Source organism: Mobula birostris, chromosome 10 (genome assembly GCF_030028105.1).
Source record: "Mobula birostris isolate sMobBir1 chromosome 10, sMobBir1.hap1, whole genome shotgun sequence".
NCBI classification, from domain to species: Eukaryota; Metazoa; Chordata; class Chondrichthyes; order Myliobatiformes; family Myliobatidae; genus Mobula; species Mobula birostris.
Genome location: NC_092379.1, coordinates 73,281,969 through 73,308,839, shown reverse-complemented (window position 1 = coordinate 73,308,839; position 26,871 = coordinate 73,281,969).

Sequence of the window (26,871 nt, the reverse complement as noted above, 5' to 3'; positions counted from 1 at the left end):
TGCCCCATTCCTTTCCTCCGTCTACTCAATTCCTTTCCTCCCTCGACCCCATTCCTTTTCTCCCTACTTCTCATTTCTTTCCTCCCTCTACCCCACTCCTTTCCTCCCACTAACCCATTCCTTTCCTCCTCCTACTCCACTCCTTTCCAGCCTCTACCCATTGCTTTCCTCCCTCTACCCCATTCCTTTCCTCCCTCTATCCCATTCCTTTCCTCCCTCTATCCCGTTCCTTTCCTCCCTCTACCCCACTCCTTTCCTTCCACTACCCCATTCCATTCCTCCCTCTATCCCATTCTTTTCCTCTCTCCTTCACATTCCTTTCCTCCCACTGTGCCATTCTTTTCCACCAACTGCCCCACTCCTTTTCTCCCACTGCCCCATTCCTTTCCTCCAACTGCCCCACTGATTTCCTCCCTCTGCCCCATTCCTTTACCCCCACTACCCCGTTCCTTTCCTCCCTCTACTCCACACCTTTCCTCCCTCTACGCATCTCCTTTCCTCCCACTACCCCATTCCTTTCCTCCCTCTACCCCATTCCTTTCCTCCCACTACCCCATTCCATTGCTCCCTCTACCCCGTTCCTTTCCTCCCTCTAACCCACTCCTTTCCTCCCTCTGCGCCGTTCCTTTCCTCCCTCCAGCCAATTCCTTTCCTTCCACTGCCCCATTCTTATCCACCCTCTATCCCATTCCTTTCCTCCCACTGCCCCATTCCTTTCCTCGCACTGCCCCATTCCTTTCCACCCTCTATGCGATTCCTTTCCTCTCTCTAACCCATTCCTTTCCTCCCTCTGCGCCATTCCTTTCCTCCCTCCAGCCCATTCCTTTCCTCCCACTGCCCCATTCCTTTCCTCCCACTACCCCATTCCTTTCCTCCCTCTACCCCATTCTTTTTCTCCCTCCATCACATTCCTTTCCTCCCACTGCCCCATTCTTTTCCTCCAACTGCCCCACTCCTTTCCTCCCACTGCCCCATTCCTTTCCTCCCTCTACCCCATTCCTTTCCTCCCACTACCCCATTCCATTGCTCCCTCTACTCCATTCCTTTCCTCTCTCTAACCCATTCCTTTACTCCCTCTGCGCCATTCCTTTCCTCCCTCCAGCCCATTCCTTTCCTCCCACTGCCCCATTCTTATCCACCCTCTATCCCATTCCTTTCCTCCCACTGCCCCATTCCTTTCCTCCCACTGCGCCATTCCTTTCCACCCTCTATGCGATTCCTTTCCTCCCACTACCCCATTCCTTTCCTCCCTCTACCCCATTCTTTTCCTCCCTACATCACATTCCTTTCCTCCCACTGCCCCATTCTTTTCTTCCAACTGCCCCACTCCTTTCCTCCCACTGCCCCATTCCTTTCCTCCAACTGCTCCACTGATTTCCTCCCTCTACCCCATTCCTTTACCCCCACTACCCCGTTCCTTTCCTCCCTCTACTCCACTCCTTTCCTCCCTCTCCCCATCTCCTTTCCTCCCACTACCCCATTCCTTTCCTCCCTCTACCCCATTCCTTTCCTCCCTCTACCCCATTCTTTTCCTCCCTCCATCACATTCCTTTCCTCCCACTGCCCCATTCCTTTCCTCCCACTGCCCCATTCCTTTCCTACCTTTATCCCCCCATTCCGTTCCTCCCTGTGCCCCATTCCTTTCCTCCCTCTATCCCATTCCTTTCCTCCCACTACCCCAATCCTTTCCTCCCTCAATCCCATTCATTTCCTCCCTCTACCCCATTCCTTTCCTCCCACTGCCCCATTCTTTTCCTCCCTCTATCCCATTCCTTTCCTCCCTCTACCCCATTCCTTTCCTCCCACTACCCCATTCCTTTCCTCCCATGCCCCATTTCTTTCCTCCCTCTATCCCATTCCTTCCTCCCTCTACCCCATTCCTTTCCTTCCTCTACGCCATTCCTTTCCTCCCTCTACCCCATTCCTTTCCTCCCACTACCCCATTCTTTCCCTCCAACTGCCCCACTCCTTTCCTCCCACTGCCCCATTCCTTTCCTCCCTCTACCCCATTCCTTTCCTCCATCTACCCCATTCCTTTCCTATCACTGCACCATTCCTTTCCTCCCTCTACCCCATTCCTTTCCTGCCTCTACCCCATTACTTTCCTCTCACTGCCCAATTCGTTTCCTCCCACTGCCCCATTCCTTTCCTACCTCACCCATTCCTTTCCTCCCTCTATCCCATTCCTTACCTCACTCTACCCCATTCCTTTCTTCCGTTTGCCACACTCCTTTCCTCCCACTACCCCATTCCTTTCCTCCCACTACACCACTCCTTTCCTCCCACTGCCCCTTCCTTTCCTCCCTCTATCCCATTCCTTTCCTCCCACCTCCCCATTCCATTCCTCCCTCTATCCCATTCCTTTCCTCCGTCTACCCCATTCCTTTCCTCCCTTTATCCCATTCCTTTCCTCCCTCTACTCCATTCCTTTCCTCCCATTGCCCTATTCCTTTCCTCCGTCTACCCCATTCCTTTCCTCCGACTGCCCTACTCCTTTCCTCCCTCTACCCCATTCCGTTCCTCCCTCTGCCCCATTCCTTTCCTCACTCTAACCCATTCCATTCCTCCGTCTGGCACACTCCTTTCCTCCCACTACCCCATTCCTTTCCTCCCACTACACCACTCCTTTCCTCCCACTGCCCAATTCCTTTCCTCCCTCTACCCCATTCCTTTCCTCCCACTGCCCCTTCCTTTCTCCCCTCTATCCCATTCCTTTCCTCCCACTACCCCGTTCCATTCCTCCCTCTATCCCATTCCTTTCCTGCCTCCACCCCATTCCTTTCCTCCCACTACTCAATTCCTTTCCTCCCTCTCCCCCATTCCTTTCCTCCCTCTACCCCATTCCTTTCCTCCCTCCAGCCCATTCCTTTCCTCCCACTGCCCCATTCTTATCCACCCTCTATCCCATTCCTTTCCTCCCACTTCCCCATTCCTTTCCTCCCACTGCCCCATTCCTTTCCACCCTTTATGCGATTCCTTTCCTCCCACTACCCCATTCCTTTCCTCCCTCTACCCCATTCTTTTCCTCCCTCCATCACATTCCTTTCCTCCCACTGCCCCATTCTTTTCCTCCAACTGCCCCACTCCTTTCCTCCCACTGCCCCATTCCTTTCCTCCAACTGCCCCACTGATTTCCTCCCTCTACCCCATTCCTTTACCCCCACTACCCCTCTACCCATCTCCTTTCTTCCCACTACCCCATTCCTTTCCTCCCTCTATCCCATTCCTTTCCTACCTCTACCCCACTCCATTCCTCCCACTACCCCATTCCTTTCTTCACTCTACCCCATTGCTTTCCTCCCACTGCCCCATTTCTTTCCACCCTCTACCCTATTCCTTTCCCTCCACTACCCCATTCCTTTCTTCCCTCTACCACATTCCTTTCCTACCACTACCCCATTCCTTTTTTCCAACTGCCCCATTCCTTTCCTCCCACTGCCTCATTCCTTTCCACCCTCTACCCCATTACTTTCCTCCCACTGCCCCATTCCTTTCCTCCCTCTACCCCATTCCTTTCCTCCATCTACCCCATTCCTTTCCTCCCTATACCCCATTCCTTTCCTCCCACTGCCCCATTCCTTTCCTCCCTCTACCCCATTCCTTTCCTCCATCTACCCCATTCCTTTCCTCCCTATACCCCATTCCTTTCCTCCCACTGCACCATTCCTTTCCTCCCTCTATCCCATTCCTTTCCTCCATCTACCCCATTCCTTTCCTCCCTCTATCCCATTCCTTTCCTCCCACCTCCCCATTCCATTCCTCCCTCTATCCCATTCCTTTCCTCCCTCTACCCCATTCCTTTCCTCCCTTTATCCCATTCCTTTCCTCCCTCTACCCCATTCCTTTCCTCACATTGCCCTATTCTTTTCCTCCGTCTACCCCATTCCTTTCCTCCCACTGCCCTATTCCTTTCCTCCGTCTACTCAATTCCTTTCCTCCCTCGACCCCATTCCTTTTCTCCCTACATCTCATTTCTTTCCTCCCTCTACCCCACTCCTTTCCTCCCACTAACCCATTCCTTTCCTCCTCCTACTCCACTCCTTTCCAGCCTCTACCCCATTGCTTTCCTCCCTCTACCCCATTCCTTTCCTCCCTCTATCCCATTCCTTTCCTCCCTCTATCCCGTTCCTTTCCTCCCTCTACCCCACTCCTTTCCTTCCACTACCCCATTCCATTCCTCCCTCTATCCCATTCTTTTCCTCTCTCCTTCACATTCCTTTCCTCCCACTGTGCCATTCTTTTCCTCCAACTGCCCCACTCCTTTCCTCCCACTGCCCCATTCCTTTCCTCCAACTGCCCCACTGATTTCCTCCCTCTGCCCCATTCCTTTACCCCCACTACCCCGTTCCTTTCCTCCCTCTACTCCACACCTTTCCTCCCTCTACGCATCTCCTTTCCTCCCACTACCCCATTCCTTTCCTCCCTCTACCCCATTCCTTTCCTCCCACTACCCCATTCCATTGCTCCCTCTACCCCGTTCCTTTCCTCCCTCTAACCCACTCCTTTCCTCCCTCCAGCCAATTCCTTTCCTTCCACTGCCCCATTCTTATCCACCCTCTATCCCATTCCTTTCCTCCCACTGCCCCATTCCTTTCCACCCTCTATGCGATTCCTTTCCTCTCTCTAACCCATTCCTTTCCTCCCTCTGCGCCATTCCTTTCCTCCCTCCAGCCCATTCCTTTCCTCCCACTGCCCCATTCCTTTCCACCCTCTATGCGATTCCTTTCCTCCCACTACCCCATTCCTTTCCTCCCTCTACCCCATTCTTTTTCTTCCTCCATCACATTCCTTTCCTCCCACTGCCCCATTCTTTTCCTCCAACTGCCCCACTCCTTTCCTCCCACTGCCCCATTCCTTTCCTCCCTCTTCCCCATTCCTTTCCTCCCACTACCCCATTCCATTGCTCCCTCTACACCATTCCTTTCCTCTCTCTAACCCATTCCTTTCCTCCCTCTGCGCCATTCCTTTCCTCCCTCCAGCCCATTCCTTTCCTCCCACTACCCCATTCCTTTCCTCCCACTACACCACTCCTTTCCTCCCACTGCCCCTTCCTTTCCTCCCTCTATCCCACTCCTTTCCTCCCACCTCCCCATTCCATTCCTCCCTCTATCCCATTCCTTTCCTCCGTCTACCCCATTCCTTTCCTCCCTTTATCCCATTCCTTTCCTCCCTCTACTCCATTCCTTTCCTCCCATTGCCCTATTCCTTTCCTCCGTCTAACCCATTCCTTTCCTCCAACTGCCCTACTTTCCTCCCTCTACCCCATTCCGTTCCTCCCTCTGCCCCATTCCTTTCCTCACTCTACCCCATTCCTTTCCTCCCTTTACCTCATTCCTTTCCTCCACTACCCCATTCCTTTCCTCCCTCTACCCCACTCCTTTCCAGCTTCTACCCCACTCCTTTCCTCCCACTACCCCATTGCTTTCCTCCCACTGCCCCACACCTTTCCTCCCATTACCCCATTCCTTTCCTCCCTCTACCCCATTCCTTTCCTCTCACTGCCCCATTCCTTTCCTACCTCTATCCCATTCCTTTCCTCCCTCTATCCCATTCCTTTCTTCCTTCCATCCCATTCCTTTCCTCCCTCTACCCCATTCCTTTCCTTTCACTACCCCATTCCTTTCCTCCCACCGCCCCATTTCTTTCCTACCTCTATCCCATTCCTTTCCTCCCTCTATCCCATTCCTTTCCTCACTCTACCCCATTCCTTTCCTCTGTCTACCCAACTCCTTTCCTCCCACTACCCCATTCCTTTCCTCCCACTACCCCATTCCTTTCCTCCCACTGCCCTATTCCTTTCCTCCCTCTAGCCCATTCCTTTCCTCCCTCTACCCCATTCCTATCCTCCCACTACCCCATTCCTTTCCTCCCACTGCCCCATTCCTTTCCTCCCTCTACCCCATTCCTTTCCTCCCACTGCCCCACTCCTTTCCTCCCACTACCCCATTCCTTTCCTCTCACTGCCCCATTCCTTCCTACCTCTATCCCATTCCTTTCATCCCTCTATCCCATTCCTTTCCTCCCTCTATCCCATTCCTTTCCTCTCTCTATCCCGTTCCGTTCCTCCCTCTACCCCACTCCTTTCCTCCCACTACCCCATTCCTTTCCTCCCCCTGCCCCATTCCTTTCCTCCCACTGCCCCATTCCTTTCCTCCCTCTATCCCATTCCTTTCCTCCCTCTACCCCATTCCTTTCTTCCCTCTATCCCATTCCTTTCCTGCCTCTACCCCATTCCTTTCCTCCCTCTACCCCATTCCTTTCCTCCCTCTACACCACTCCTTTCCTCCCTCTACCCCATTCCTTTCCTCCTTCCAGCCCATTCCTTTCCTCCCACTACCCCATTCATTTCCTCCCTCTGCGCCATTCCTTTCCTCCCTCCAGCCCATTCTTTTCCTCCCACTGCCCCATTCCTTTCCTCCCTCTCTCCCATTCCTTTCCTCCCACTGCCCCATTCATTTCATCCCACTGCCCCATTCCTTTCCTCCCTCTACCCCATTCCTTTCCTCCCACTGCCCCATTCCTTTCCACCCTCTATCCCATTCGTTTCCTCCATCTACCCCATTCCTTTCCTCCTACCCCATTCCTTTCCTCCCACTGCCCCATTCCTTTCCTCCCTCTATCCCATTCCTTTCCTCTGTCTACCCCATTCCTTTCCTCTCACTACCACACTCCTTTCCTCCCTCTATCACATTCCTTTCCTCCCTCTATCCCATTCTTTTCCTTCCTCTACCCCATTCCTTTCCTCCCATTGCCCCATTCCTTTCCTCCATCTACCCCATTCCTTTCCTCCCACTGCCCCATTCCTTTCCTCCATCTACTCCATTCCTTTCCTCCCTCTACACCATTTCTTTCCTCCCTCTATCCCATTCCTTACCTCCCTGTACACCACTCCTTTCACCCCACTATCCCCTTCCTTCCCTCCCTCTACCCCACTCCTTTCCAGCCTCTACCCCACTCCTTTCCTCGCACTACTCCATTCCTTTCCTCCCACTGCCCCATTCCTTTCCTCCCTCTATCCCATTCCTTTCCTCCCTCTACCCCATTCCTTTCCTCCCTCTCTCCCATTCCTTTCCTGTCTCCACCCCATTTCTTTCCTCCCTCTACCCCATTGCTTTCCTCCCACTGCCCCATTCCTTTCCTCCCTCTATCCCATTCCTTTCCTCCCACTGCCCCATTCCTTTCCACCCTCTACCCCATTCCTTTCCTCCCTCTATCCCATTCCTTTCCTCCCACTGCCCCATTCCTTTCCTCCCACTGCCCCATTCCTTTCCTCCATCTACCCCAATCCTTTCCTCCCTATACCCCATTCCTTTCCTCCCACTGCCCCATTCCTTTCCTCCCTCTATCCCATTCCTTTCCTCTGTATACCCCATTCCTTTCCTCCCTCTATCCCATTCCTTTCCTCCCTCTACCCTACTCCTTTCCTCCCACTACCCCATTCTTTTCCTCCCTCTACCCCATTCCTTTCCTCCCACTACCCCATTCCATTGCTCCCTCTACCCCATTCCTTTCCTCCCTCTAACCCATTCCTTTCCTCCCTCTGCGCCATTCCTTTCCTCCCTCCAGCCCATTCCTTTCCTCCCACTGCCCCATTCTTATCCACCCTCTATCCCATTCCTTTCCGCCCACTGCCCCATTCCTTTCCTCCCACTACCCCATTCCTTTCCTCCCTCTACCCCATTCTTTTCCTCCCTCCATCACATTCCTTTCCTCCCACTGCCCCATTCTTTTCCTCCAACTGCCCCACTCCTTTCCTCCCACTGCCCCATTCCTTTCCTCCCTCTACGCCATTCCTTTCCTCCCTCTACCCCATTCCTTTCCTCCCACTACCCCATTCTTTCCCTCCAACTGCCCCACTCCTTTCCTCCCTCTACCCCATTCCTTTCCTGCCTCTAGCCCATTCCTTTCCTCTCACTGCCCAATTCGTTTCCTCCCACTGCCCCATTCCTTTCCTACCTCTATCCCATTCCTTTCCTCCCTCTATCCCATTCCTTACCTCACTCTACCCCATTCCTTTCCTCCGTCTGCCACACTCCTTTCCTCCTACTACCCCATTCCTTTCCTCCCACTACACCACTCCTTTCCTCCCACTGCCCCTTCCTTTCCTCCCTCTATCCCATTCCTTTCCTCCCACCTCCCCATTCCATTCCTCCCTCTATCCCATTCCTTTCCTCCCTCTACCCCATTCCTTTCCTCCCTTTATCCCATTCCTTTCCTCCCTCTACCCCATTCCTTTCCTCACATTGCCCTATTCTTTTCCTCCGTCTACCCCATTCCTTTCCTCGCACTGCCCTATTCCTTTCCTCCCTCTACCCCATTCCGTTCCTCCCTCTGCCCCATTCCTTTCCTCCGTCTACTCAATTCCTTTCCTCCCTCGACCCCATTCCTTTTCTCCCTACATCTCATTTCTTTCCTCCCTCTACCCCACTCCTTTCCTCCCACTAACCCATTCCTTTCCTCCTCCTACTCCACTCCTTTCCAGCCTCTACCCCATTGCTTTCCTCCCTCTACCACATTCCTTTCCTCCCTCTATCCCATTCCTTTCCTCCCTCTATCCCGTTCCTTTCCTCCCTCTACCCCGTTCCTTTCCTTCCACTACCCCATTCCATTCCTCCCTCTATCCCATTCTTTTCCTCTCTCCTTCACATTCCTTTCCTCCCACTGTGCCATTCTTTTCCTCCAACTGCCCCACTCCTTTCCTCCCACTGCCCCATTCCTTTCCTCCAACTGCCCCACTGATTTCCTCCCTCTGCCCCATTCCTTTACCCCCACTACCCCATTCCTTTCCTCCCTCTACTCCACACCTTTCCTCCCTCTACGCATCTCCTTTCCTCCCACTACCCCATTCCTTTCCTCCCTCTACCCCATTCCTTTCCTCCCACTACCCCATTCCATTGCTCCCTCTACCCCGTTCCTTTCCTCCCTCTAACCCATTCCTTTCCTCCCTCTGCGCCATTCCTTTCCTCCCTCCAGCCAATTCCTTTCCTTCCGCTGCCCCATTCCTATCCACCCTCTATCCCATTCCTTTCCTCCCACTGCCCCATTCCTTTCCTCCCACTGCCCCATTCCTTTCCACCCTCTATACGATTCCTTTCCCGCCACTACCCCATTCCTTTCCTCCCTCTACCCCATTCTTTTCCTCCCTCCATCACATTCCTTTCCTCCCACTGCCCCATTCTTTTCCTCCAACTGCCCCATTCCTTTCATCACTCTACCCCATTCCTTTCCTCCCACTGCCCCATTCCTTTCCTACCTTTATCCTATTCCGTTCCTCCCTGTGCCCCATTCCTTTCCTCCCTCTATCCCATTCCTTTCCTCCCACTACCCCAATCCTTTCCTCCCTCTACCCCATTCATTTCCTCCCTCTACCCCATTCCTTTCCTCCCACTGCCCCATTCTTTTCCTCCCTCTATCCCATTCCTTTCCTCCCTCTACCCCATTCCTTTCCTCCCACTACCCCATTCCTTTCCTCGCATGCCCCATTTCTTTCCTCCCTCTATCCTATTTCTTTCCTCCCTCTACCCCATTCCTTTCCTCCCACTACCCCATTCTTTCCCTCCAATTGCCCCACTCCTTTCCTCCCACTCCCCCATTCCTTTCCTCCCTCTACCCCATTCCTTTCCTCCATCTACCCCATTCCTTTCCTATCACTGCACCATTCCTTTCCTCCCTCTACCCCATTCCTTTCCTGCCTCTACCCCAGTACTTTCCTCTCACTGCCCAATTCGTTTCCTCCCACTGCCCCATTCCTTTCCTACCTCTAACCCATTCCTTTCCTCCCTCTATCCCATTCCTTACCTCACTCTACCCCATTCCTTTCTTCCGTTTGCCACACTCCTTTCCTCCCACTACCCCATTCCTTTCCTCCCACTACACCACTCCTTTCCTCCCACTGCCCCTTCCTTTCCTCCCTCTATCCCATTCCTTTCCTCCCGCCTCCCCATTCCATTCCTCCCTCTATCCCATTCCTTTCCTCCCTCTACCCCATTCCTTTCCTCCCTTTATCCCATTCCTTTCCTCCCTCTACCCCATTCCGTTCCTCCCACTGCCCCATTCCTTTCCTCACTCTACCCCATTCCATTCCTCCGTCTGGCACACTCCTTTCCTCCCACTACCCCATTCCTTTCCTCCCACTACACCACTCCTTTCCTCCCACTGCCCAATTCCTTTCCTCCCTCTACCCCATTCCTTTCCTCCCACTGCCCCTTCCTTTCTTTCCTCTATCCCATTCCTTTCCTCCCACTACCCCATTCCATTCCTCCCTCTATCCCATTCCTTTCCTGCCTCCACCCCATTCCTTTCCTCCCACTACTCAATTCCTTTCCTCCCTCTGCCCCATCCCTTTCCTCCCTCTATCCCATTCCATTCCTCCCTCTACCCCATTCCTTTGCTAGCTCTGCGCCATTCCTTTCCTCCCTCCAGCCCATTCCTTTCCTCCCACTGCCCCATTCTTATCCACCCTCTATCCCATACCTTTCCTCCCACTTCCCTATTCCTTTCCTCCCACTGCCCCATTCCTTTCCACCCTTTATGCGATTCCTTTCCTCCCACTACCCCATTCCTTTCCTCCCTCTACCCCATTCTTTTCCTCCCTCCATCACATTCCTTTCCTCCCACTGCCCCATTCTTTTCCTCCAACTGCCCCACTCCTTTCCTCCCACTGCCCCATTCCTTTCCTCCAACTGCCCCACTGATTTCCTCCCTCTACCCCATTCCTTTACCCCCACTACCCCTCTACCCATCTCCTTTCTTCCCACTATCCCATTCCTTTCCGCCCTCTATCCCATTCCTTTCCTACCTCCACCCCACTCCATTCCTCCCACTACCCCATTCCTTTCTGCACTCTACCCCATTGCTTTCCTCCCACTGCCCCATTCCTTTCCACCCTCTACCCTATTCCTTTCCCTCCACTACCCCATTCCTTTCTTCCCTCTACCACATTCCTTTCCTACCACTACCCCATTCCTTTTTTCCAACTGCCCCATTCCTTTCCTCCCACTGCCTCATTCCTTTCCACCCTCTACCCCATTACTTTCCTCCCACTGCCCCATTCCATTCCTCCCTCTACCCCATTCCTTTCCTCCATCTACCCCATTCCTTTCCTCCCTATACCCCATTCCTTTCCTCCCACTGCCCCATTCCTTTCCTCCCTCTATCCCATTCCTTTCCTCCGTCTACCCCATTCCTTTCCTCCCTCTATCCCATTCCTTTCCTCCCTCTACCCCACTCCTTTCCTCCCACTACCCCATTCCTTTCCTCCCTCTACCCCATTCCTTTCCTCCCACTACCCCATTCCATTGCTCCCTCTACCCCATTCCTTTCCTCTCTCTAACCCATTCCTTTCCTCCCTCTGCGCCATTCCTTTCCTCCCTCCAGCCCATTCCTTTCCTCCCACTGCCCCATTCCATTACTCCCTCTATCCCATTCCTTTCCTCCCACTGCCCCATTCCTTTCCTCCCACTGCCCCATTCCTTTCCACCCTCTATGCGATTCCTTTCCTCCAACTACCCCATTCCTTTCCTCCCTCTACCCCATTCTTTTTCTCCCTCCATCACATTCCTTTCCTCCCACTGCCCCATTCTTTTCCTCCAACTGCCCCACTCCTTTCCTCCCACTGCCCCATTCCTTTCCTCCCTCTACCCCATTCCTTTCCTCCCACTACCCCATTCCATTGCTCCCTCTACTCCATTCCTTTCCTCTCTCTAACCCATTCCTTTCCTCCCTCTGCGCCATTCCTTTCCTCCCTCCAGCCCATTCCTTTCCTCCCACTGCCCCATTCTTATCCACCCTCTATCCCATTCCTTTCCTCCCACTGCCCCATTCCTTTCCTCCCACTGCGCCATTCCTTTCCACCCTCTATGCGATTCCTTTCCTCCCACTACCCCATTCCTTTCCTCCCTCTACCCCATTCTTTTCCTCCCTCCATCACATTCCTTTCCTCCCACTGCCCCATTCTTTTCTTCCACCTGCCCCACTCCTTTCCTCCCACTGCCCCATTCCTTTCCTCCAACTGCTCCACTGATTTTCTCCCTCTACCCCATTCCTTTACCCCCACTACCCCGTTCCTTTCCTCCCTCTACTCCACTCCTTTCCTCCCTCTCCCCATCTCCTTTCCTCCCACTACCCCATTCCTTTCCTCCCTCTACCCCATTCCTTTCCTCCCTCTACCCCATTCCTTTCCTCCCTCTATCCCATTCCTTTCCTCCCACTGCCCCATTCCTTTCCTCCCTCTACCCCATTCCTTTCCTCCCACTGCCCCATTCCTTTCCTCCCACTGCCCCATTCCTTTCCTCCCTCTATCCCATTCCTTTCCTCCGTCTACCCCATTCCTTTCCTCCCTCTACCCCATTCCTCTCCTCCCACTACTCCATTCCTTTCCTGACTCTACCCCATTCCTTTCCTCCCACTGCCCCATTCCTTAACTCCCTCTACCCCATTCCTTTCCTCCCTCTACCTCATTCCTTTCCTCCACTACCCCATTCCTTTCCTCCCTCTACCCCACTCCTTTCCAGCTTCTACCCCACTCCTTTCCTCCCACTACCCCATTGCTTTCCTCCCACTGCCCCACACCTTTCCTCCCATTACCCCATTCCTTTCCTCCCTCTACCCCATTCCTTTCCTCCCACTACCCCATTCCTTTCCTCGCATGCCCCATTTCTTTCCTCCCTCTATCCTATTTCTTTCCTCCCTCTACCCCATTCCTTTCCTCCCACTACCCCATTCTTTCCCTCCAATTGCCCCACTCCTTTCCTCCCACTCCCCCATTCCTTTCCTCCCTCTACCCCATTCCTTTCCTCCATCTACCCCATTCCTTTCCTATCACTGCACCATTCCTTTCCTCCCTCTACCCCATTCCTTTCCTGCCTCTACCCCAGTACTTTCCTCTCACTGCCCAATTCGTTTCCTCCCACTGCCCCATTCCTTTCCTACCTCTAACCCATTCCTTTCCTCCCTCTATCCCATTCCTTACCTCACTCTACCCCATTCCTTTCTTCCGTTTGCCACACTCCTTTCCTCCCACTACCCCATTCCTTTCCTCCCACTACACCACTCCTTTCCTCCCACTGCCCCTTCCTTTCCTCCCTCTATCCCATTCCTTTCCTCCCGCCTCCCCATTCCATTCCTCCCTCTATCCCATTCCTTTCCTCCCTCTACCCCATTCCTTTCCTCCCTTTATCCCATTCCTTTCCTCCCTCTACCCCATTCCGTTCCTCCCTCTGCCCCATTCCTTTCCTCACTCTACCCCATTCCATTCCTCCGTCTGGCACACTCCTTTCCTCCCACTACCCCATTCCTTTCCTCCCACTACACCACTCCTTTCCTCCCACTGCCCAATTCCTTTCCTCCCTCTACCCCATTCCTTTCCTCCCACTGCCCCTTCCTTTCTTTCCTCTATCCCATTCCTTTCCTCCCACTACCCCATTCCATTCCTCCCTCTATCCCATTCCTTCCCTGCCTCCACCCCATTCCTTTCCTCCCACTACTCAATTCCTTTCCTCCCTCTGCCCCATCCCTTTCCTCCCTCTATCCCATTCCATTCCTCCCTCTACCCCATTCCTTTGCTAGCTCTGCGCCATTCCTTTCCTCCCTCCAGCCCATTCCTTTCCTCCCACTGCCCCATTCTTATCCACCCTCTATCCCATACCTTTCCTCCCACTTCCCTATTCCTTTCCTCCCACTGCCCCATTCCTTTCCACCCTTTATGCGATTCCTTTCCTCCCACTACCCCATTCCTTTCCTCCCTCTACCCCATTCTTTTCCTCCCTCCATCACATTCCTTTCCTCCCACTGCCCCATTCTTTTCCTCCAACTGCCCCACTCCTTTCCTCCCACTGCCCCATTCCTTTCCTCCAACTGCCCCACTGATTTCCTCCCTCTACCCCATTCCTTTACCCCCACTACCCCTCTACCCATCTCCTTTCTTCCCACTATCCCATTCCTTTCCGCCCTCTATCCCATTCCTTTCCTACCTCTACCCCACTCCATTCCTCCCACTACCCCATTCCTTTCTGCACTCTACCCCATTGCTTTCCTCCCACTGCCCCATTCCTTTCCACCCTCTACCCTATTCCTTTCCCTCCACTACCCCATTCCTTTCTTCCCTCTACCACATTCCTTTCCTACCACTACCCCATTCCTTTTTTCCAACTGCCCCATTCCTTTCCTCCCACTGCCTCATTCCTTTCCTCCCTCTACCCCATTACTTTCCTCCCACTGCCCCATTCCTTTCCTCCCTCTACCCCATTCCTTTCCTCCATCTACCCCATTCCTTTCCTCCCTATACCCCATTCCTTTCCTCCCACTGCCCCATTCCTTTCCTCCCTCTATCCCATTCCTTTCCTCCGTCTACCCCATTCCTTTCCTCCCTCTATCCCATTCCTTTCCTCCCTCTACCCCACTCCTTTCCTCCCACTACCCCATTCCTTTCCTCCCTCTACCCCATTCCTTTCCTCCCACTACCCCATTCCATTGCTCCCTCTACCCCATTCCTTTCCTCTCTCTAACCCATTCCTTTCCTCCCTCTGCGCCATTCCTTTCCTCCCTCCAGCCCATTCCTTTCCTCCCACTGCCCCATTCCATTACTCCCTCTATCCCATTCCTTTCCTCCCACTGCCCCATTCCTTTCCTCCCACTGCCCCATTCCTTTCCACCCTCTATGCGATTCCTTTCCTCCCACTACCCCATTCCTTTCCTCCCTCTACCCCATTCTTTTTCTCACTCCATCACATTCCTTTCCTCCCACTGCCCCATTCTTTTCCTCCAACTGCCCCACTCCTTTCCTCCCACTGCCCCATTCCTTTCCTCCCTCTACCCCATTCCTTTCCTCCCACTACCCCATTCCATTGCTCCCTCTACTCCATTCCTTTCCTCTCTCTAACCCATTCCTTTCCTCCCTCTGCGCCATTCCTTTCCTCCCTCCAGCCCATTCCTTTCCTCCCACTGCCCCATTCTTATCCACCCTCTATCCCATTCCTTTCCTCCCACTGCCCCATTCCTTTCCTCCTACTGCGCCATTCCTTTCCACCCTCTATGCGATTCCTTTCCTCCCACTACCCCATTCCTTTCCTCCCTCTACCCCATTCTTTTCCTCCCTCCATCACATTCCTTTCCTCCCACTGCCCCATTCTTTTCTTCCACCTGCCCCACTCCTTTCCTCCCACTGCCCCATTCCTTTCCTCCAACTGCTCCACTGATTTTCTCCCTCTTCCCCATTCCTTTACCCCCACTACCCCGTTCCTTTCCTCCCTCTACTCCACTCCTTTCCTCCCTCTCCCCATCTCCTTTCCTCCCACTACCCCATTCCTTTCCTCCCTCTACCCCATTCCTTTCCTCCCTCTACCCCATTCCTTTCCTCCCTCTATCCCATTCCTTTCCTCCCACTGCCCCATTCCTTTCCTCCCTCTACCCCATTCCTTTCCTCCCACTGCCCCATTCCTTTCCTCCCACTGCCCCATTCCTTTCCTCCCTCTATCCCATTCCTTTCCTCCGTCTACCCCATTCCTTTCCTCCCTCTACCCCATTCCTCTCCTCCCACTACTCCATTCCTTTCCTAACTCTACCCCATTCCTTTCCTCCCACTGCCCCATTCCTTAACTCCCTCTACCCCATTCCTTTCCTCCCTCTACCTCATTCCTTTCCTCCACTACCCCATTCCTTTCCTCCCTCTACCCCACTCCTTTCCAGCTTCTACCCCACTCCTTTCCTCCCACTACCCCATTGCTTTCCTCCCACTGCCCCATTCCTTTCCTACCTCTATCCCATTCCTTTCCTCCCTCTATCCCATTCCTTTCTTCCTTCTATCCCATTCCTTTCCTACCTCTACCCCATTCCTTTCCTTTCACTACCCCATTCCTTTCCTCCCACCGCCCCATTTCTTTCCTACCTCTATCCCATTCCTTTCCTCCCTCTATCCCATTCCTTTCCTCACTCTACCCCATTCCTTTCCTCTGTCTACCCAACTCCTTTCCTCCGACTACCCCATTCCTTTCCTCCCACTACCCCATTCCTTTCCTCCCACTGCCCCATTCCTTTCCTCCCTCTACCCCATTCCTTTCCTCCCACTGCCCCACTCCTTTCCTCCCACTACCCCATTCCTTTCCTCTCACTGCCCCATTCCTTCCTACCTCTATCCCATTCCTTTCTTCCCTCTATCCCATTCCTTTCCTGCCTCTACCCCATTCCTTTCCTCCCTCTACCCCATTCCTTTCCTCCCTCTGCACCACTCCTTTCCTCCCTCTACCCCATTCCTTTCCTCCTTCCAGCCCATTCCTTTCCTCCCACTACCCCATTCCTTTCCTCCCTCTGCGCCATTCCTTTCCTCCCTCCAGCCCATTCCTTTCCTCCCACTGCCCCATTCCTTTCATCCCTCTCTCCCATTCCTTTCCTCCCACTGCCCCATTCATTTCCTCCCACTGCCCCATTCCTTTCCTCCCTCTACCCCATTCCTTTCCTCCCACTGCCCCATTCCTTTCCACCCTCTATCCCATTCCTTTCCTCCATCTACCCCATTCCTTTCCTCCTACCCCATTCCTTTCCTCCCACTGCCCCATTCCTTTCCTCCCTCTATCCCATTCCTTTCCTCTGTCTACCCCATTCCTTTCCTCTCACTGCCCCACTCCTTTCCTCCCTCTATCACATTCCTTTCCTCCCTCTATCCCATTCTTTTCCTTCCTCTACCCCATTCCTTTCCTCCCATTGCCCCATTCCTTTCCTCCATCTACCCCATTCCTTTCCTCCCACTGCCCCATTCCTTTCCTCCATCTACTCCATTCCTTTTCTCCCTCTACCCCATTTCTTTCCTCCCTCTATCCCATTCCTTTCCTCCCTCTACACCACTCCTTTCACCCCACTATCCCATTCCTTCCCTCCTTCTAGCCCACTCCTTTCCAGCCTCTACCCCACTCCTTTCCTCGCACTACTCCATTCCTTTCCTCCCTCTACCCCATTCCTTTCCTCCCACTGCCCCATTCCTTTCCTCCCTCTATCCCATTCCTTTCCTCCGTCTACCCCATTCCTTTCCTCCCTCTATCCCATTCCTTTCCTCCCTCTGCGCCATTCCTTTCCTCCCTCCAGCCCATTCCTTTCCTCCCACTGCCCCATTCCTTTCCTCCCTCTCTCCCATTCCTTTCCTCCCACTGCCCCACTCCTTTCCTCCCACTACCCCATTCCTTTCCTCCCTCTACCCCATTCCTTTCCTCCCACTACCCCATTCCATTGCTCCCTCTACCCCATTCCTTTCCTCTCTCTAACCCATTCCTTTCCTCCCTCTGCGCCATTCCTTTCCTCCCTCCAGCCCATTCCTTTCCTCCCACTGCCCCATTCCATTACTCCCTCTATCCCATTCCTTTCCTCCCACTGCCCCATTCCTTTCCTCCCACTGCCCCATTCCTTTCCACCCTCTATGCGATTCCTTTCCTCCCACTACCCCATTCCTTTCCTCCCTCTACCCCATTCTTTTTCTCCCTCCATCACATTCCTTTCCTCCCACTGCCCCATTCTTTTCCTCCAACTGCCCCACTCCTTTCCTCCCACTGCCCCATTCCTTTCCTCCCTCTACCCCATTCCTTTCCTCCCACTACCCCATTCCATTGCTCCCTCTACTCCATTCCTTTCCTCTCTCTAACCCATTCCTTTCCTCCCTCTGCGCCATTCCTTTCCTCCCTCCAGCCCATTCCTTTCCTCCCACTGCCCCATTCATATCCACCCTCTATTCCATTCCTTTCCTCCCACTGCCCCATTCCTTTCCTCCCACTGCGCCATTCCTTTCCACCCTCTATGCGATTCCTTTCCTCCCACTACCCCATTCCTTTCCTCCCTCTACCCCATTCTTTTCCTCCCTCCATCACATTCCTTTCCTCCCACTGCCCCATTCTTTTCTTCCAACTGCCCCACTCCTTTCCTCCCACTGCCCCATTCCTTTCCTCCAACTGCTCCACTGATTTCCACCCTCTACCCCATTCCTTTACCCCCACTACCCCGTTCCTTTCCTCCCTCTACTCCACTCCTTTCCTCCCTCTCCCCATCTCCTTTCCTCCCACTACCCCATTCCTTTCCTCCCTCTACCCCATTCCTTTCCTCCCTCTACCCCATTCCTTTCCTCCCTCTATCCCATTCCTTTCCTCCCACTGCCCCATTCCTTTCCTCCCTCTACCCCATTCCTTTCCTCCCACTGCCCCATTCCTTTCCTCCCACTGCCCCATTCCTTTCCTCCCTCTATCCCATTCCTTTCCTCCGTCTACCCCATTCCTTTCCTCCCTCTACCCCATTCCTCTCCTCCCACTACTCCATTCCTTTCCTGACTCTACCCCATTCCTTTCCTCCCACTGCCCCATTCCTTAACTCCCTCTACCCCATTCCTTTCCTCCCTCTACCTCATTCCTTTCCTCCACTACCCCATTCCTTTCCTCCCTCTACCCCACTCCTTTCCAGCTTCTACCCCACTCCTTTCCTCCCACTACCCCATTGCTTTCCTCCCACTGCCCCACACCTTTCCTCCCATTACCCCATTCCTTTCCTCCCTCTACCCCATTCCTTTCCTCTCACTGCCCCATTCCTTTCCTACCTCTATCCCATTCCTTTCCTCCCTCTATCCCATTCCTTTCTTCCTTCTATCCCATTCCTTTCCTCCCTCTACCCCATTCCTTTCCTTTCACTACCCCATTCCTTTCCTCCCACCGCCCCATTTCTTTCCTACCTCTATCCCATTCCTTTCCTCCCTCTATCCCATTCCTTTCCTCACTCTACCCCATTCCTTTCCTCTGTCTACCCAACTCCTTTCCTCCGACTACCCCATTCCTTTCCTCCCACTACCCCATTCCTTTCCTCCCACTGCCCCATTCCTTTCCTCCCTCTACCCCATTCCTTTCCTCCCACTGCCCCACTCCTTTCCTCCCACTACCCCATTCCTTTCCTCTCACTGCCCCATTTCTTCCTACCTCTATCCCATTCCTTTCATCCCTCTATCCCATTCCTTTCCTCCCTTTATCCCATTCCTTTCCTCTCTCTATCCCGTTCCGTTCCTCCCTCTACCCCACTCCTTTCCTCCCACTACCCCATTCCTTTCCTCCCCCTGCCCCATTCCTTTCCTCCCACTGCCCCATTCCTTTCCTCCCTCTATCCCATTCCTTTCCTCCCTCTACCCCATTCCTTTCTTCCCTCTATCCCATTCCTTTCCTGCCTCTACCCCATTCCTTTCCTCCCTCTACCCCATTCCTTTCCTCCCTCTACACCACTCCTTTCCTCCCTCTACCCCATTCCTTTCCTCCTTCCAGCCCATTCCTTTCCTCCCACTACCCCATTCCTTTCCTCCCTCTGCGCCATTCCTTTCCTCCCTCCAGCCCATTCCTTTCCTCCCACTGCCCCATTCCTTTCCTCCCTCTCTCCCATTCCTTTCCTCCCACTGCCCCATTCATTTCCTCCCACTGCCCCATTCCTTTCCACCCTCTACCCCATTCCTTTCCTCCCACTGCCCCATTCCTTTCCACCCTCTATCCCATTCCTTTCCTCCATCTACCCCATTCCTTTCCTCCTACCCCATTCCTTTCCTCCCACTGCCCCATTCCTTTCCTCCCTCTATCCCATTCCTTTCCTCTGTCTACCCCATTCCTTTCCTCTCACTGCCCCACTCCTTTCCTCCCTCTATCACATTCCTTTCCTCCCTCTATCCCATTCTTTTCCTTCCTCTACCCCATTCCTTTCCTCCCATTGCCCCATTCCTTTCCTCCATCTACCCCATTCCTTTCCTCCCACTGCCCCATTCCTTTCTTCCATCTACTCCATTCCTTTCCTCCCTCTACCCCATTCCTTTCCTCCCTCTACCCCATTCCTTTCCTCCCTCTATCCCATTCCTTTCCTCCCACTGCCCCATTCCTTTCCTCCCTCTACCCCATTCCTTTCCTCCCACTGCCCCATTCCTTTCCTCCCACTGCCCCATTCCTTTCCTCCCTCTATCCCATTCCTTTCCTCCGTCTACCCCATTCCTTTCCTCCCTCTACCCCATTCCTCTCCTCCCACTACTCCATTCCTTTCCTGACTCTACCCCATTCCTTTCCTCCCACTGCCCCATTCCTTAACTCCCTCTACCCCATTCCTTTCCTCCCTCTACCTCATTCCTTTCCTCCACTACCCCATTCCTTTCCTCCCTCTACCCCACTCCTTTCCAGCTTCTACCCCACTCCTTTCCTCCCACTACCCCATTGCTTTCCTCCCACTGCCCCACACCTTTCCTCCCATTACCCCATTCCTTTCCTCCCTCTACCCCATTCCTTTCCTCTCACTGCCCCATTCCTTTCCTACCTCTATCCCATTCCTTTCCTCCCTCTATCCCATTCCTTTCTTCCTTCTATCCCATTCCTTTCCTCCCTCTACCCCATTCCTTTCCTTTCACCCCATTCCTTTCCTCCCACCGCCCCATTTCTTTCCTACCTCTATCCCATTCCTTTCCTCCCTCTATCCCATTCCTTTCCTCACTCTACCCCATTCCTTTCCTCTGTCTACCCAACTCCTTTCCTCCGACTACCCCATTCCTTTCCTCCCACTACCCCATTCCTTTCCTCCCACTGCCCCATTCCTTTCCTCCCTCTACCCCATTCCTTTCCTCCCACTGCCCCACTCCTTTCCTCCCACTACCCCATTCCTTTCCTCTCACTGCCCCATTTCTTCCTACCTCTATCCCATTCCTTTCATCCCTCTATCCCATTCCTTTCCTCCCTTTATCCCATTCCTTTCCTCTCTCTATCCCGTTCCGTTCCTCCCTCTACCCCACTCCTTTCCTCCCACTACCCCATTCCTTTCCTCCCCCTGCCCCATTCCTTTCCTCCCACTGCCCCATTCCTTTCCTCCCTCTATCCCATTCCTTTCCTCCCTCTACCCCATTCCTTTCTTCCCTCTATCCCATTCCTTTCCTGCCTCTACCCCATTCCTTTCCTCCCTCTACCCCATTCCTTTCCTCCCTCTACACCACTCCTTTCCTCCCTCTACCCCATTCCTTTCCTCCTTCCAGCCCATTCCTTTCCTCCCACTACCCCATTCCTTTCCTCCCTCTGCGCCATTCCTTTCCTCCCTCCAGCCCATTCCTTTCCTCCCACTGCCCCATTCCTTTCCTCCCTCTCTCCCATTCCTTTCCTCCCACTGCCCCATTCATTTCCTCCCATTGCCCCATTCCTTTCCACCCTCTACCCCATTCCTTTCCTCCCACTGCCCCATTCCTTTCCACCCTCTATCCCATTCCTTTCCTCCATCTACCCCATTCCTTTCCTCCTACCCCATTCCTTTCCTCCCACTGCCCCGTTCATTTCCTCCCTCTATCCCATTCCTTTCCTCTGTCTACCCCATTCCTTTCCTCTCACTGCCCCACTCCTTTCCTCCCTCTATCACATTCCTTTCCTCCCTCTATCCCATTCTTTTCCTTCCTCTACCCCATTCCTTTCCTCCCATTGCCCCATTCCTTTCCTCCATCTACCCCATTCCTTTCCTCCCACTGCCCCATTCCTTTCCTCCATCTACTCCATTCCTTTCCTCCCTCTACCCCATTTCTTTCCTCCCTCTATCCCATTCCTTTCCTCCCTCTACACCACTCCTTTCACCCCACTATCCAATTCCTTCCCTCCTTCTACCCCACTCCTTTCCAGCCTCTACCCCACTCCTTTCCTCGCACTACTCCATTCCTTTCCTCCCTCTACCCCATTCCTTTCCTCCCTCTATCCCATTCCTTTCCTCCCTCTATCCCATTCCTTTCCTCTACTCCACTCCTTTCCTCCCACTACCCCATTCCTTTCCTCCTCCTACCCCATTCCTTTCCTCCCACTGCCCCATTCCTTTCCTCCCTCTACCCCATTCCTTTCCTCCCACTGCCCCACTCCTTTCCTCCCACTACCCCATTCCTTTCCTCTCACTGCCCCATTTCTTCCTACCTCTATCCCATTCCTTTCTTCCCTCTATCCCATTCCTTTCCTCCCTTTATCCCATTCCTTTCCTCTCTCTATCCCATTCCGTTGCTCCCTCTACCCCACTCCTTTCCTCCCACTACCCCATTCCTTTCCTCCCCCTGCCCCATTCCTTTCCTCCCACTGCCCCATTCCTTTCCTCCCTCTATCCCATTCCTTTCCTCCCTCTACCCCATTCCTTTCTTCCCTCTATCCCATTCCTTTCCTGCCTCTACCCCATTCCTTTCCTCCCTCTACCCCATTCCTTTCCTCCCTCTACACCACTCCTTTCCTCCCTCTACCCCATTCCTTTCCTCCTTCCAGCCCATTCCTTTCCTCCCACTACCCCATTCCTTTCCTCCCTCTGCGCCATTCCTTTCCTCCCTCCAGCCCATTCCTTTCCTCCCACTGCCCCATTCCTTTCCTCCCTCTCTCCCATTCCTTTCCTCCCACTGCCCCATTCATTTCCTCCCACTGCCCCATTCCTTTCCACCCTCTACCCCATTCCTTTCCTCCCACTGCCCCATTCCTTTCCACCCTCTATCCCATTCCTTTCCTCCATCTACCCCATTCCTTTCCTCCTACCCCATTCCTTTCCTCCCACTACCCCATTCCTTTCCTCCCTCTACCCCATTCTTTTCCTCCCTCCATCACATTCCTTTCCTCCCACTGCCCCATTCCTTTCCTCCAACTGCTCCACTGATTTCCACCCTCTACCCCATTCCTTTACCCCCACTACCCCGTTCCTTTCCTCCCTCTACTCCACTCCTTTCCTCCCTCTCCCCATCTCCTTTCCTCCCACTACCCCATTCCTTTCCTCCCTCTACCCCATTCCTTTCCTCCCTCTACCCCATTCCTTTCCTCCCTCTATCCCATTCCTTTCCTCCCACTGCCCCATTCCTTTCCTCCCTCTACCCCATTCCTTTCCTCCCACTGCCCCATTCCTTTCCTCCCACTGCCCCATTCCTTTCCTCCCTCTATCCCATTCCTTTCCTCCGTCTACCCCATTCCTTTCCTCCCTCTACCCCTATTCCCCTCCTCCCACTACTCCATTCCTTTCCTGACTCTACCCCATTCCTTTCCTCCCACTGCCCCATTCCTTAACTCCCTCTACCCCATTCCTTTCCTCCCTCTACCTCATTCCTTTCCTCCACTACCCCATTCCTTTCCTCCCTCTACCCCACTCCTTTCCAGCTTCTACCCCACTCCTTTCCTCCCACTACCCCATTGCTTTCCTCCCACTGCCCCACACCTTTCCTCCCATTACCCCATTCCTTTCCTCCCTCTACCCCATTCCTTTCCTCTCACTGCCCCATTCCTTTCCTACCTCTATCCCATTCCTTTCCTCCCTCTATCCCATTCCTTTCTTCCTTCTATCCCATTCCTTTCCTCCCTCTACCCCATTCCTTTCCTTTCACTACCCCATTCCTTTCCTCCCACCGCCCCATTTCTTTCCTACCTCTATCCCATTCCTTTCCTCCCTCTATCCCATTCCTTTCCTCACTCTACCGCATTCCTTTCCTCTGTCTACCCAACTCCTTTCCTCCGACTACCCCATTCCTTTCCTCCCACTACCCCATTCCTTTCCTCCCACTGCCCCATTCCTTTCCTCCCTCTACCCCATTCCTTTCCTCCCACTGCCCCACTCCTTTCCTCCCACTACCCCATTCCTTTCCTCTCACTGCCCCATTTCTTCCTACCTCTATCCCATTCCTTTCATCCCTCTATCCCATTCCTTTCCTCCCTTTATCCCATTCCTTTCCTCTCTCTATCCCGTTCCGTTCCTCCCTCTACCCCACTCCTTTCCTCCCACTACCCCATTCCTTTCCTCCCCCTGCCCCATTCCTTTCCTCCCACTGCCCCATTCCTTTCCTCCCTCTATCCCATTCCTTTCCTCCCTCTACCCCATTCCTTTCTTCCCTCTATCCCATTCCTTTCCTGCCTCTACCCCATTCCTTTCCTCCCTCTACCCCATTCCTTTCCTCCCTCTACACCACTCCTTTCCTCCCTCTACCCCATTCCTTTCCTCCTTCCAGCCCATTCCTTTCCTCCCACTACCCCATTCCTTTCCTCCCTCTGCGCCATTCCTTTCCTCCCTCCAGCCCATTCCTTTCCTCCCACTGCCCCATTCCTTTCCTCCCTCTCTCCCATTCCTTTCCTCCCTCCAGCCCATTCCTTTCCTCCCACTGCCCCATTCCTTTCCTCCCTCTCTCCCATTCCTTTCCTCCCACTGCCCCATTCATTTCCTCCCACTGCCCCATTCCTTTCCACCCTCTACCCCATTCCTTTCCTCCCACTGCCCCATTCCTTTCCACCCTCTATCCCATTCCTTTCCTCCATCTACCCCATTCCTTTCCTCCTACCCCATTCCTTTCCTCCCACTGCCCCATTCCTTTCCTCCCTCTATCCCATTCCTTTCCTCTGTCTACCCCATTCCTTTCCTCTCACTGCCCCACTCCTTTCCTCCCTCTATCACATTCCTTTCCTCCCTCTATCCCATTCTTTTCCTTCCTCTACCCCATTCCTTTCCTCCCATTGCCCCATTCCTTTCCTCCATCTACCCCATTCCTTTCCTCCCACTGCCCCATTCCTTTCCTCCATCTACTCCATTCCTTTCCTCCCTCTACCCCATTTCTTTCCTCCCTCTATCCCATTCCTTTCCTCCCTCTACACCACTCCTTTCACCCCACTATCCCATTCCTTCCCTCCTTCTACCCCGCTCCTTTCCAGCCTCTACCCCACTCCTTTCCTCGCACTACTCCATTCCTTTCCTCCCTCTACCCCATTCCTTTCCTCCCTCTATCCCATTCCTTTCCTCCCTCTATCCCATTCCTTTCCTCTACTCCACTCCTTTCCTCCCACTACCCCATTCCTTTCCTCCTCCTACCCCATTCCTTTCCTCCCACTGCCCCATTCCTTTCCTCCCTCTACCCCATTCCTTTCCTCCCACTGCCCCACTCCTTTCCTCCCACTACCCCATTCCTTTCCTCTCACTGCCCCATTTCTTCCTACCTCTATCCCATTCCTTTCATCCCTCTATCCCATTCCTTTCCTCCCTTTATCCCATTCCTTTCCTCTCTCTATCCCGTTCCGTTCCTCCCTCTACCCCACTCCTTTCCTCCCACTACCCCATTCCTTTCCTCCCCCTGCCCCATTCCTTTCCTCCCACTGCCCCATTCCTTTCCTCCCTCTATCCCATTCCTTTCCTCCCTCTACCCCATTCCTTTCTTCCCTCTATCCCATTCCTTTCCTGCCTCTACCCCATTCCTTTCCTCCCTCTACCCCATTCCTTTCCTCCCTCTACACCACTCCTTTCCTCCCTCTACCCCATTCCTTTCCTCCTTCCAGCCCATTCCTTTCCTCCCACTACCCCATTCCTTTCCTCCCTCTGCGCCATTCCTTTCCTCCCTCCAGCCCATTCCTTTCCTCCCACTGCCCCATTCCTTTCCTCCCTCTCTCCCATTCCTTTCCTCCCACTGCCCCATTCATTTCCTCCCACTGCCCCATTCCTTTCCACCCTCTACCCCATTCCTTTCCTCCCACTGCCCCATTCCTTTCCACCCTCTATCCCATTCCTTTCCTCCATCTACCCCATTCCTTTCCTCCTACCCCATTCCTTTCCTCCCACTACCCCATTCCTTTCCTCCCTCTACCCCATTCTTTTCCTCCCTCCATCACATTCCTTTCCTCCCACTGCCCCATTCTTTTCTTCCAACTGCCCCACTCCTTTCCTCCCACTGCCCCATTCCTTTCCTCCAACTGCTCCACTGATTTCCACCCTCTACCCCATTCCTTTACCCCCACTACCCCGTTCCTTTCCTCCCTCTACTCCACTCCTTTCCTCCCTCTCCCCATCTCCTTTCCTCCCACTACCCCATTCCTTTCCTCCCTCTACCCCATTCCTTTCCTCCCTCTACCCCATTCCTTTCCTCCCTCTATCCCATTCCTTTCCTCCCACTGCCCCATTCCTTTCCTCCCTCTACCCCATTCCTTTCCTCCCACTGCCCCATTCCTTTCCTCCCACTGCCCCATTCCTTTCCTCCCTCTATCCCATTCCTTTCCTCCGTCTACCCCATTCCTTTCCTCCCTCTACCCCATTCCTTTCCTCCCACTGCCCCATTCCTTAACTCCCTCTACCCCATTCCTTTTCTCCCTCTACCTCATTCCTTTCCTCCACTACCCCATTCCTTTCCTCCCTCTACCCCACTCCTTTCCAGCTTCTACCCCACTCCTTTCCTCCCACTACCCCATTGCTTTCCTCCCACTGCCCCACACCTTTCCTCCCATTACCCCATTCCTTTCCTCCCTCTACCCCATTCCTTTCCTCTCACTGCCCCATTCCTTTCCTACCTCTATCCCATTCCTTTCCTCCCTCTATCCCATTCCTTTCTTCCTTCTATCCCATTCCTTTCCTCCCTCTACCCCATTCCTTTCCTTTCACTACCCCATTCCTTTCCTCCCACCGCCCCAATTCTTTCCTACCTCTATCCCATTCCTTTCCTCCCTCTATCCCATTCCTTTCCTCTGTCTACCCAACTCCTTTCCTCCGACTACCCCATTCCTTTCCTCCCACTACCCCATTCCTTTCCTCCCACTGCCCCATTCCTTTCCTCCCTCTACCCCATTCCTTTCCTCCCACTGCCCCACTCCTTTCCTCCCACTACCCCATTCCTTTCCTCTCACTGCCCCATTTCTTCCTACCTCTATCCCATTCCTTTCATCCCTCTATCCCATTCCTTTCCTCCCTTTATCCCATTCCTTTCCTCTCTCTATCCCGTTCCATTCCTCCCTCTACCCCACTCCTTTCCTCCCACTACCCCATTCCTTTCCTCCCCCTGCCCCATTCCTTTCCTCCCACTGCCCCATTCCTTTCCTCCCTCTATCCCATTCCTTTCCTCCCTCTACCCCATTCCTTTCTTCCCTCTATCCCATTCCTTTCCTGCCTCTA